Below are 13,260 nucleotides of genomic sequence, written 5' to 3'. Positions count from 1 at the left end.
GTCGGGTCGGGTTTTAAATAAGGGCCTATTTGGATCAACGCTATGATTGGTCCACTTTATTTAAAAAGAGCTTTTAATTTTGCGTACCTTCCTGCTCTATTCTAGTTGGATCAAGGCCCGTTATGGATCTAGCTAAGCCAACTTAAATGACGTTCCACCGTTGATTATTTTTTGGAAAACACGTGGACGGTTAGGATTCCTTTGAGTGTTCAGTAGCAGGAAGTTGCTGGATTTTAAATTTGGAGGGTAGGTGAAACTCTAAAGGACACGAGTGACTAACAAACCCATCTAATTCCGAACGCCAAAAATTATTTGAGCACTCAGCCACTGAAAGCTTGTGATTTTCTTTGCTTTTCTCGCTAAACAGTTAAGTTTCTCACAGTTTCTTCTCTCTTCCTCCTTGTTATTTTTTCTTTAATTTTCTGATTTGTAAATCTTTTTTTTTTGTTTGTTTCATAAAGATTTTATAATTTTAGTTTTATAATTCCGTAATTAGATTTTATTTCCTTCGAAATTCTGTAATTATGTTTTATGCGTTCACTTTTTTTTCTTTTTGTGCATGTACTCTGATTTATGTTGCGTATTTTCTGTTGATCATGGAATGACTGTTGTGAGTTTTTATTTTAGAGAATATATTTTCATGGCGGAAAAGTGAACTAGGGATTAAATAACAGAATTTGAAAATATATGGGGGAAGATTGATATGATTGTTGATATATTTCGTAAATTTTGGCTCCCTTTAGTTGTTACCTTTTTTTTAAATTGTCTATAAAGAAAAAGCTAATGATAAAAAATCGAGCTTTTATTCTATTAAACATGATAAAATGTTTTAAATGCATTTTTTAATTCATGCATTTTGCTGAGTTATAAATATCATATTTCTTCATTGCATTGGATCTGTTGGATTGTCAGGTTTTTTCTCTGTTTTCTTCTCTCCTTTTTTTTTATTTGCAATAAATAGACACACTTTTTCAAGTTTGATCAATGTTAAAGGCAATTTTATAATTATTGAATGTCTTAGGTTTGTTTCCAATGAGGGGTAGAAGTTACAGTCCCTCACTGCCAAGGGATTATGGTAGAAGGTATCGCAGCCCTAGCCCCAGGGGTTGCTATGGAGATCGTAGTAGAGATCTTCCCACCAGTCTTCTTGTTCGCAACCTTCGCCATGACTGCAGATTTGAATTTTGTCTCTCTTCATTGAAATCGGTTGTTTTGATACCTTTATTTGTTTTTAGTTTTCATGCTAGTGATTATATGCAAAGCTATTTGGAAAACACCCTAAACATTTTGCATCTTTGTTATCATTTGTTTTTATCTATCTATTGTAAGAACAAAAAATGATTGCCCGAATACAAGTTAAAAATTTAGTCCCGTCAAAGTGTTTTCCTTGGAGCTGATAAATTTCTAATTGGGCTTCATGTGCAGGGTGGAAGATCTCCGTGGACCTTTAGGGCAATTTGGTCGCCTCAAGCACATCTACCTGCCTTGAGATAAGTATACTGGGTAAGCATAATACTTGTTGATTCCTGAAGAATGATAACTCAGTGTATATGTTTGTCTGTCTGGTAATATCAACTTGTCTGTCTTCATCCAGTCCCACAAAGGGTTTGGGTCATGGAATTGTTTTCTTCTTTTGTCATGTAAATTGGTTTATGGAAATTTGGTTATTTTTATTGAAAGTTTTGAAGACACCAATGAAGTAATAAGAGTTATATGTTGAAGACACCAATGAAGTATTAGAGTACTCTGTTGAAGACACTTTCAAGTTATGAGTACTGTTCAAGATGACCTTAATTTACATCAAGGTTGGAACGGAGTTGGTTTTGAATTCATTATGAAGAATTGCAAGTCCTGAAGAATATCAATTCAATTAAAATTTGGCTCCTCAAAGTTAGCAGTCACTTACTTGAACTGTGTGAAGCATTGGCTTTGCCATCATGATCTTTCATATAACTCTGGAGTCAAGATCATGTTTGTGATTTTGAAAATCAATGAGCATGTGTGGCTTATGAAATATAATGTGTTCCTTTGTATATTCATGCTATGTTTATGAGGGGTACCTTATTTGTGATGCAGGGAACCACGTGGTTTTGGATTGTCCAGTATCTAGATCCCGCTGATGCTGCTGATGCAAAATATCATACGGATGGTTATGTTCTTGGCCCAGAACTTACTGTTGCATTTGCTGAGGAAAACAGGAAGAAGCCTTCAAAAATGAGGGAAAGAGAACGCAGAAGGTAAGCATGGGTTCTTTTGTGATGCATGCCCATATTTTGCGCACTATTTCTTTTCCCAAATTAGCTCCTGTTCAGTTGATATTCCTGTGTTGTAAAGCATAGAAGGATTTAGGAAGACGAGATTTCTATTTGTCAAGGTTTTCTGATTATAAAGTTGTTAATTGGAAAATGTTAATTCTGATTATAAATATATATCTGCATGATATTAACAACAGGAGTCGGACAGATAGGCACTCCCCGCTTCATTATTCTCAATCACCGTGATAGGACTGAAGTTTCTCCTGCAGTCCAGATTATTATTGTCCTTCTAGGAAAAGGCATTACTCAAGGTAAGCTGTTCACTGTTGTTGTTTTAATCATTTATGGATTGTGAATGGTTATATTAATGCTGCCTTCTGATATTTTTAGGTTAATTTCACCCAGAGATGGGAGATATAGAGGGTGATCCTACTCAAGGTCGCCTTATAGTAGGAGCAGGTGTCAAAGTCTGGACTATTCTAGGTGACTAATTTGGTGGTGGATGGATTAATATGTGTATTTCTCAGGAGATATGTTTCTACGTAGGTGCCTGGATGATTAGTTTAGCCTTGCTTCTTATATAACTCAGAACAAAGTTGGTTGTTTAGTTCCTAGTGCTGGTTGTGGGTAATAATAATTTTAAACATACATACCGGTCTTAATATTCTATATAAAATGTCTTAATATTCTATGTAAAAAATGATTTTATATCCTTAAATATTTTGAACATGTTTCATTCATCCTTATTTCATGCATGGGAAAGTAGATGCTTATTTTGTGGCAGAATTCCTCCCTGGATTTGATGTTGCACAGTATCACAGTTGATTTTCTTATTGTTCTCTGTCATAGATTTGGTTGCCACATTCAAGCTCTCGTGAATATTGTTGCGTAAAGGCTAAAGAGACTGGACATTAGGTAGAACTAGCAAATCTGAGTTGTGTTGGTGTCATGTGTTGGTGCCATGTATTTTCGTGTTTAATATGTTATTAATAAATATACTTACAGTTACTTTTCCTAGCGTATATGAAGTGGGATTTCGTTATTTGTTGAGATCCATTGATCTTCTGGTTTACAGAAGCAAAGACTGAAAGGAGAAAACATACACGGTATTGCTAATGTCCACGTTATATTACAAAATCTTGTACACACCCATAAACATATGCATATGCAAATATCTTGTTGCTGCTAGATTTTAATGATGATACACAACATCCGTAGCTGCATTGAAGGTAAGAAACAAATATTATCCTTCCTGATCTTAGATTTACTTCATCATAAAGCGGCCATCAGCTCAGCCGACCAACTTCATTACAAAAGGAATTAGATATCCAGGGAACAACCAGATTGTACAAACCCAGAAAACTGGGGTGGAACATCGATTCTCTTAAATCTTTCACCGTGACCTTCCACCAAAAAGAACCCCTGTGGACCACCTTGGTAAGCTGATCCAGACACAAGTGTCCCTTCTCCCAAAGGTACAGCACATGCTCCCACTCGTATCGCCGAGTCACAGTCGCCCCAGTAGAAGAGTTTCTTCTCTTTCCCAACACCCACGCAAGATCTAGGACACTGGCTCGCCTTCCAAGCTTCCTCACTTCGTCTCCATTCACCCGTCCTCAAATCCATCAACTCCGCGCTCCCCTCGAATCCTCCTTGATTATCCGTTCTATATCCGCTCACCACCCAGAATTCCGACCCAATCACCATCCCTTGACACTCATCTCGCTCCTGACTCATCCGAGCCAACTCGGTCCATTCATCCCTGTCCACGTCGTATTCCCACGCTGTACTTAAAGCGTTCTTGTTCTCGTCATGACCACCCGCCACAATAATGCGCCCTTCAAACCCCCAGGCGCAAAGAACGATCGAGTTTCCGGCATCTGCTTCCCTTGTCCCCACCGCTGAGTTGTGAAGTCGTATATGAAGACATCCCGCACTGGGTCATAACTTGAGGGTCCCATCCACCCATCACCACTAGCTTTCCTTCAGAGCTTGCTATCTGGCAAAACAAAGGAAGACCGTAAGGGTACTTGGGAACCGGGTCAATTCTATCCCAGATTCCACTCACAGGATCAAAAACTGTGAGGCCGTATGTGGGTGGACCAACCGGCTTTGACCCAGCAGAATCGGTGGTGTTATTGAGTAATTGAACTAAGCAAGCCGCTTTACGGGTATATCCGGCTTGCTTTCTGAGATAGTGCAACTCCCTGCTTTGGAGAAGCTGTTGCCATCGTCGGCAGACTCGAGCTGCGACTCGGTAAGTAGAATAATGAAACCGAATCAAACAATCGAGTCCAATTTCCTCAGGTAAACCGGGAATCAACTCCGGTGATAACTCAATAGAAACCATTTTCTCTCTCTTCTTCTTCTTCTTTTTCTTTTTCTTTTTATTTGCTGTTAGCATGTGATAGGACGGCTATATATAAGTAGAAACAAAAAAAAAAATCTTCTATTACCTATGATGTGGAGCAAAATCTAAATTTTTAACATTTATTTTATTTATTTAATAATTGAAAACTTTGGGGAGGAGAGGGGGGGGGCTTATCCTGCCATCAAATGTTGGGTGTTACATATAATTTATGACCAAAAATAACTATAACTTTTGAAATTATACAAGCAAATGTTGCATATCTGTATATAACATATATTTATTACCAACATCAAATGCATGTTTTATAAAATACATATAAAGGTCCATAAACTTGGCATAGACGCCCAAGGTATCAATATGCAGACGATAGCAATATGACCACTGCTACAATTCTTACTATTTTTATATAATATGTATTTTTTTACGTTTGAAATTTAGTTTTTAAAAATACAAATTTTAAAAAAAAAGTTGTATGTCTTTATTTTAATGGGTATAAAGAGTGTGAATTTAATAAAATAATTTTAGCAATTTCCCTTCTTTGGTTTTTTTTAGCAAAGTAAAAAGAATTCTCTTGAATTATCTAGTTTTTATTTATTTCAATTTTGAGGTAAAATTAAGGAAAGGAAAATAATATTTTTCTTAAGATAAGAACTTACATTTTTATTCTATTAATTTTTTACCCAATTTATTTTATAAAAATGATATATTATTGTACTAAAAAAAGATAAAAAACCATATGTTTAAAAAAACTATTATAATCTCTTTTTTTTTTCACATATTAATCAAACAAACGTTGTAAACATTCATTTGCGTTATATTCATTTACTAATTTTATTTACCCAAATAAAATAAATATACGTCATTTTCTTTCTTTAACATTTCCCTTTTCTTTTTTCTTTTTTTAAATTTCATCTCATTTCATTTTCTTTATAATTTTTTAACCTAATATCCTCCTTCTATGAAACAAGTGTATAAATTTTGCACCAACATAAGAAGCAAAAAATTAGGCCTATTTGTTCGGATTGTGTTAATGGTTGAAATTTGTTTATTGAGACTTCGATGTGTAGTTTTTTATTTTTAATTAAATATTTGGCTTTTAGAAAACATTTTAATTTAATAAAAAATGTAAACTATTAAAATAGTCACTTTTGTTTACCTCATGTTATATTTTAGTCATTTATGTTTAAAATGATATGTTTTAATCACTTACTTGTAACATTTTAATCACTGAGCCGTTAATTGTCGTTAACAGTATAATGATAGGCTGATGTGGCATGTTAAATCATCATTTCCAATAAAAATTTTAGGTTAAATTATACAATTGGTCCTCATATTTTTTCGTTTTGAGCAATTTAATTTTTTTTCTTTTATGTTATTTTAACTTTCTTTTGCTTCTCCCTCTCTTTGATTAATCTTGTCAATTTAAATTGTTCAAAAAATAAAATAAAAAACTAAAGGGACTAGTTTTAACAAATAGAAAACATAGAAAAACTATGTTAAAAGAAATGAAGGAAGGAAAACAGAGGGAGAATGGAAAATAAAGAAAAAGAAATGAAAATTCAAACAACATAAAAATAAATAAATAGCTCAAAATGACAAAATATAGGGATCAAATGTATAATTTAACCTAAAATTTTTTTAAATGATGATTTAACGTGTCATGTCAGCGTATTGTTACACCGTCAACGGCAATTAACGCTCCATGACTAAAATATTGCAACACGATAACGTAAATAACTAAAATGTGAAACAAATAAAAGTAATTATTTTTATAGTTTATCCTAATAAAAAATGAAGAGAATGAAAATATATTTATTTTATCTAATAAATTTGAATCTTTTAATGGCTGAGGAAACAACTATTTTCATTTATTTAATATTTTAACATGTATAAATTGTAAATTCCTTAAACCCTTAACCGTAATTACTGGTATGAAAAACATGTTTGTTAGAATTTGATTTTTTACATTTTATAAAAGTTAATAAACTAACTCAATTGGATAATACTATTAAATTTTGACCTTAAATTCTTTTTCCTAAAACAGAATAATTCAATAATTTATATATAAAAAAATTAGCAAAAATTAATTATACAGTGTTTATCAATAAGTGAATAATTTTTTAAAATACGATGATCAAATTTTGATAAATTATACTGGATGAATTAATTTCTCAATTTTTGTAAAGTAGAGAGGTAAGATTTGGATTTGTTTTGTTTTTTATTTTTATTTTTTGCAATTCTTCTCTTTGAAGGGGTTTTTTCAATAAAATAAGTATATTATAATATTATTTTTGTTAAATAGAAAAATCTCATTAGTTTAACTTCCAATTTAGCTTTTTCTTTTGGGCCACACCAATTTAACTTATTTAACAAATGCTTGCGTCTTAGATCCCTGGGTACCCTACTTCAATTATTTAGGAGCAATTTGCAATATTCTTAATCTTTTAATTACACTTTTTTTTATTTAGAATTATTGTAATTATTCCTTTTTCTGTATTGGATTTCGAATATATTGAAATGTCACTATTCTTTCTCCTTATGACTACAAACATCTCATAAAATATTCAAAGATTAAAAAGAGAAATTTATCTGGGAATTCATTGTGAATATTAATGCATTAGCATTATCTCTTACCAAGCTCTGATTAACGGTAGTCTGACAACATCGTTTGCTCTTGTAAAAGGGTATGAGCCAAGGGATTAAATGTCAATTTATCATCTTTTTATTTGGAGATAAACATTAAAATTAATCAAGGGAATCCATTAATTGCATTTTTGATATTGTATATTTAAAAATTTTGGTCGGTAATAAATTTAAAAAGTGACCTATATATCGGGAGAACTCAAATCGGTCTAATTTTTTAAAGATTTCTCTCCTTATGCATTAACAATAAAAGTTAATTTCACTAGTGAAATCAAAGACTCTTCCACACTTTCGTTTCATTTTATATCAATAGTTTGAGTTGTAAAATATACGTTTTCCTAGTATGTATAAATATGGAAGACGAGCATGGCTTTGGTCCTCAAAAATAATAGATTTATTTTATAATTTCTTAATTTTTTATGAAATTACATGTTAGTATAATGATAAAATTATACTATCTTTTAATTCTTTATAATTCATCTCCACCCCTAAAATAGTATACGATTATAAATATATATATATCTAAATAAATACAAAACATATAGCGATGACTAACAATAAAAAAAACTAACTAAAAACCTAGAAATGGAAATCACACATAATCATGCTAATAATACGGAAGTTGCATGGACCAAATACCGATGTATAGGAATAAAAGAAAAGGCAAAGAACATTATCCAAAGTGATGAAATGGGGAGGGCAGCTAAGCTACACCGACAGGGAGACCCAGCACTGACTGGATGTGGACAATTGGATATGGATAAACCTCTTCATCCACTTAACATAGGTTATAAAAAATTTATAATTACTATTATTTTTGCATTTTAAATAAGGTTTAATTATGTTATTAAATTTTATAAATTATAAATCTTATATTTTTAGTCTTACTACTTCTTTATATTTTAGCATTTGGGCCATGGTAAAATTGTAATAGTTAAATTCATAATTTTTTGTTATTTTTAATATATAATACAATAATCAATTTATTTATTACTGTTTGCATTAAAGATTCAAATTTGAAATTTTAAAAAATGATAGGCACAAAAAATAATCCCGTCCAAAAATATTAACTAAATTTATATAATGCTAATAGAACTATTTATATCAAAATCAAAATCAAAATTTGAAAATATAAAAACTAAATAAATTAATTCCAAAAATAAAAATCTCAACTACTGGTCAGGTCAAGCCTAAAAAATTTGTTGATGTTGTAAATGCGGATAAGACAATAGAAGAGTTGGCTAAACATACGGAAGTTCAGTGGAAAAATAAATTGCTGAGCTGGCTCGACATTATTATGAGGTTGATGACTATATTGATAAAAGATAATTTACCAAATAAGCAAAGAGAATGAATTGATAAATATCAAACATAAACCACTTCCATTTTCATCCACTCACAGTTATTTGTATTTTTTAATAATATTTGAGTTTAATATTAAAAAAACCCAGCAATTACATCAAAATACTATGAAAACGGAATCATTGCTTACTAATTTAAACTTTTAGTATTAGCTCTCGAAAACCTAAACACCTTCCTTCCTATCTGAAACCATTTTAGTTAGGAAATTTGTATATTTGTTTTATTCTCTACAAACATGCCTTAACCTTAATTTTCCAATACACTCTAAAACTTGAAAAATCTTCTTTATTAAGGTGGAATTTGAAATTATCAATGGCCCATCTTGAATAATTTTGACTACCTCTAGGCTATACGTCGATATCAACACTTTATCATGTTTTCTCCTGTGAGAAAGAATCTATTGTTCAACATCAAACACTAAGCACTCCCCCAAGTAGTGATTGTAGCCAAAAATCTACAGTTTAATATATATTTTTTAATTTGGCGTTTTGTGTCTTTTTCAATTCAATGTGATTCTTGTGTTGGACAAAAATTATACAATTTAGTACCAGGAATTAACTATCTTAATTTATTAATATTAGGTAAAGTGCAAAAATTGTCACTGAAATATTTTTTGCGTTCTATTTTGGTCACTGAACTTTTAACTTATTTCTATTTTGGTCATTAAACTATATGAAATCAAGTGTTTTAGTTATAAAATATTAATAACTACTTGAAATTTGACGAAAATGTTGACATGGGTATTTTTTATTGATTTAATAATAAATTTAGCTCTTTAATATTTACACATCCTATCAATTTGATCCTAAATATAAAAAATTCAACAAATTTAGTCTTCAATATTTATAAAAATTTTCATTTTCATTTAAATTTTAAATAATAATAATAAATTTAACACTCAATATTTACAAAAATGATCATTTTTAATTTTTAAAAATTTTGTAAAAAAAAAAAAACAAAACCCAACACCCAATGGGTAAGGCATTCCCATTCCTAAAGCCCCGCGAAAACCCAATCCCCGCAGGGAGTATTACACGTATACTATTCTTAATATCTTCAAAACTCACTTTTTGTTGTATTGAAATCTGAAAGGTAATTCCTGTGAGACATTAATTACAGTATACTACATGATTTTCAAGATCTTTGGCTGGCACTGGCAGTCCTTCAGCTATGAAACTAGACAGTGGATCCTCCTCAAGCAGCTCAAGTTTCATCCAAAACGTCCGACACCCAACCTAGGCCATCCCAAGATCAATGACCCTTCAACCATTTAAGCAGCTCAAATTTAAAAAATTAAAAATTTTCATTTGCAATGACTAAATTTATTAAAGTTACTAGAATTTGAACTAAAATTGCAAAATTCATAAACATTCAATGATAATTTTTTTTAATATTTAAGATCAAATTGATAGAATGCGTAAATATTAGAAGACTAAATTTATTAGTAGACTAATAAAAAAAACTACTCCCATGAAATTTCAAATGGCTATTAATGTTTGGTGACTAACATATTAGATTTCATGTAGTTTAGTGACCAAAATAGGACACAAACAATACTTTACCCTTTAATATTAAATTCTGAGTTTTAGTGTTGATTTGACGAAAATCCATAATTAGATAATAATGTTAGCGATTTACTTTCATCAAATCAACATTAAATCTCGAATTAAATCACATCTATACTGTATTTGCTAAATTAAACACAAAATTTAACAAATTCACAATTAACACAAAATTTATTATATTACCAAGATTGTGAAGAAGTCAAACTTAATAACATTAGCAATTAACTTTCGACAAATCAACCTTAAAACCCAAATTAAATACCAAAAAGTCAAAACTATTACTTTTCAGTATCAAAATATATAACTTTTGTCAAATTAAGGTACTCCATTAGACAAAAATTATAGTAAGTACTGCGTTAGAAAAAAATGTTAAAACTTGAATACCAAAGGATGTATTTGACATTTTATTTTTTAGGCTGATGGATCAATAGAAAAACCAATTAACCATTTATGGAAAAAGTTAAACAGATCCTTCCATTAACGGAAATGTTATTTACCGATTTTATTTGTTAGCAAATGTTGACTGAGCAATAAAAAGTTAACACGTTGCATGCCATATTAACGTATACTTAACTTCTTTAAAAATTCTAAAAAATTCTAAAATTTTATTTAAAAATTTAGAAAAAAAAAACTAAACAAATCAACGTCCAAATTCACTTTCGATACAACACTATCTTAGAATTCATTAAAAAGACTTTAAAATAAGTAAAATATATTTAAAATGAAAAAATATAAATAATTAAGATATTCTAAAAAATTATAAAAATCATAAAAAAGTTTAACTAATTTATAATATTATTAAAAGGAATTATCAAAACAAATTTAGCCGTCAATATTGGCTACATCCACAAGAGGAGCAAATGACAAGCAGAAAGATAATCATTTAAGATGAGTTTGGATAGATGGTGTGTTTATTTACGGTTAGTGTAAAAATAGTGATAACGTTGAAATTAAATATTAAAACATGAGACAAAAATTAAACTAAACACATCCAAACTCACACTTATAAAGTAACGAGTTCTGCATCTCATTGTTTGCTGTAAAGCTAGTTTTGTGTTTTGGGGGCTACTTTCTCACCCATTTATTAGTTAAGGTATTTCTTACATGTTTTTCTTCTTTACAATGAACTGGACAATTGTTATGAGATGTTACAATTTTCATTTTTTTTTACTGATATATGATGTAATTCCACTAACATTGATTGTGTTAAAAGTTATATTTTTACCATCATATTTTTTTTGTGATTTGTTTAAATAATTTTTTTATAATTATATATATATTCTCATCCGTTTTATGGTATAAGTTTAATTTTATTCGAACAGAAAATAATGTTCAGGTGAAACACATTTAAATTGTTGACGGCTTTATGAGAAATATGATGAATTGATGTTTATCTCGTTCGCAACAATTTAAGAACCACAATTTGAATGACGACTCTTAACTTCACATTTGATTCAAAAAATTTCATATTTTCACGTTAGTGTAAGATTTAAAAATAATATTCTTATTTGGATTTTAAAATTAATCAAATTAAAGTACAATATTACCAGTATAAAATCTAATAATAGAAATTGACCTTAAATTATCTCTATGTAATTATTTTTAAAATTTATCCCTTAATTAAGTGCATGCAATATAATTATATTTAAATTAATATTTATAAGTCATTTCATGTTTGTTATTAGTTGAGAAAACTTAATATTTTTCTATTGTACTACATTTTTGTCTATTGTATTTCTTTAATTTTTAATTAATTATTATAAATGAGTTTTTCATTGAGGAAATTAATATTTTTTTTATTATTGTCTTCTTCTTTTTTTGTATATTTTCATATTTAACTTTTATTTTCAATATAGTTTATTAATTTTTTTCATCCTTATTTATAATTTAGGGTAAATTTAAAAATGTTACCAATTATGTTTTTTATTCTATTTTGGTCATCCAACTATTAATTTTTCGATATAGTTATTAAATTTTTCGATATTAAATATTAATTTTTATTTTCAATATAAAACATTTAAATTTATATTGCAAGTGACTTGAAATAGGTACTCTTTTTCTTATTTTAATATCTCACATTGGTTAACCGATAGGTTATAGAGGACTAAAAATGATTTTTTATTTTTTTTAATTTTAGAGTTAGGACTAATTTGACAGATTTTTGTAAATATTGAGGGTCTAATTTATTGAATTTTTTGGAATTAGAACTAAAATGACAAAATTTTGTAAATATTAAGGGTTAAATTTGTTAAATTTGTTATATTTAAGATCAAATTGATAGAATGTGTAAGCATTAGAGGGATAATTTTGTTACTAGACCGATATAAAGAGCTCATATTTACTCAAAGTGACTAAAATATTTAATTTCAAAAAATTTAGTGACTAAATCAAAAGAATCAGTAATTAAATAACCAAAATAAAACGAAAGGCATAATTGGTTTACCCTATAATTTATAAACACGAAAATCAATTAAATTTATGACACAGTGAAAACAGTTTTATGAAAAAGAAGAAAAAAACAGAACTTGTCCCAGCAGATATGTTAGTGCAATTTGGTAGTTTTGCTTTTCTGTTTCCTTTTGGCAACTTTTTTAAGTTATCTAGAATTATTCATAGTTCCTCCCCAACTCATAAATAAGGGAATAATACGTTTCAGCGCACTCGAACCTATTTTCATGCATTGACAACAATTTCCATAATAATCAAACTAAAACTCAATCGAATAACTCGAATAGATGTAATTTAGTATCACGCACTTCAATACAAAAAAATTGGGCCTCACCAGTTTCCAATCAAATTTTTAAGTAAACAGCTGACCTATCCACGACTTTACTAAGGTTTTAATTTCAAGTCCAATATAATTATCTTTCGACCTCATAAATTATTCAAAAAAAAATTTCCAATTAGTATGTGCTTCACATTGGGTTAAATGTTTACTTTTAATTATAAATAAAAATTTAAAAGTTGCGATATGCTTTAAATTTTTGTACTAGTCATATATTTGAAATTTAATCTTTTTATTTTTAATTTTAGGAATTTAATTTCTCTATGTTTTCAATTAAAA

At 29.3% G+C, this 13,260-nt stretch overlaps 1 long non-coding RNA gene and 1 pseudogene across 1 annotated transcript; one reads left to right on the top strand and one right to left on the bottom strand.

Moving 5' to 3' along the window:
- Nucleotides 1-234: 234 nt before the first annotated feature.
- LOC107891233 (uncharacterized) lies at nt 235-2,995 on the top strand. Its single transcript, XR_001682156.2, has 5 exons — nt 235-366; nt 1,022-1,503; nt 2,077-2,237; nt 2,453-2,566; nt 2,646-2,995. It is a non-coding gene; the product is annotated as an uncharacterized lncRNA (long non-coding RNA).
- Nucleotides 2,996-3,362: 367 nt separating this feature from the next.
- LOC107891231 (F-box/kelch-repeat protein At1g15670-like) lies at nt 3,363-4,680 on the bottom strand (annotated as a pseudogene).
- Nucleotides 4,681-13,260: the final 8,580 nt, after the last annotated feature.

This window comes from Gossypium hirsutum, chromosome D09, assembly GCF_007990345.1.
Source record: "Gossypium hirsutum isolate 1008001.06 chromosome D09, Gossypium_hirsutum_v2.1, whole genome shotgun sequence".
In the NCBI taxonomy this organism is placed as follows: domain Eukaryota; kingdom Viridiplantae; phylum Streptophyta; class Magnoliopsida; order Malvales; family Malvaceae; genus Gossypium; species Gossypium hirsutum.
This window is presented reverse-complemented; position numbering and strand designations above follow the sequence as displayed.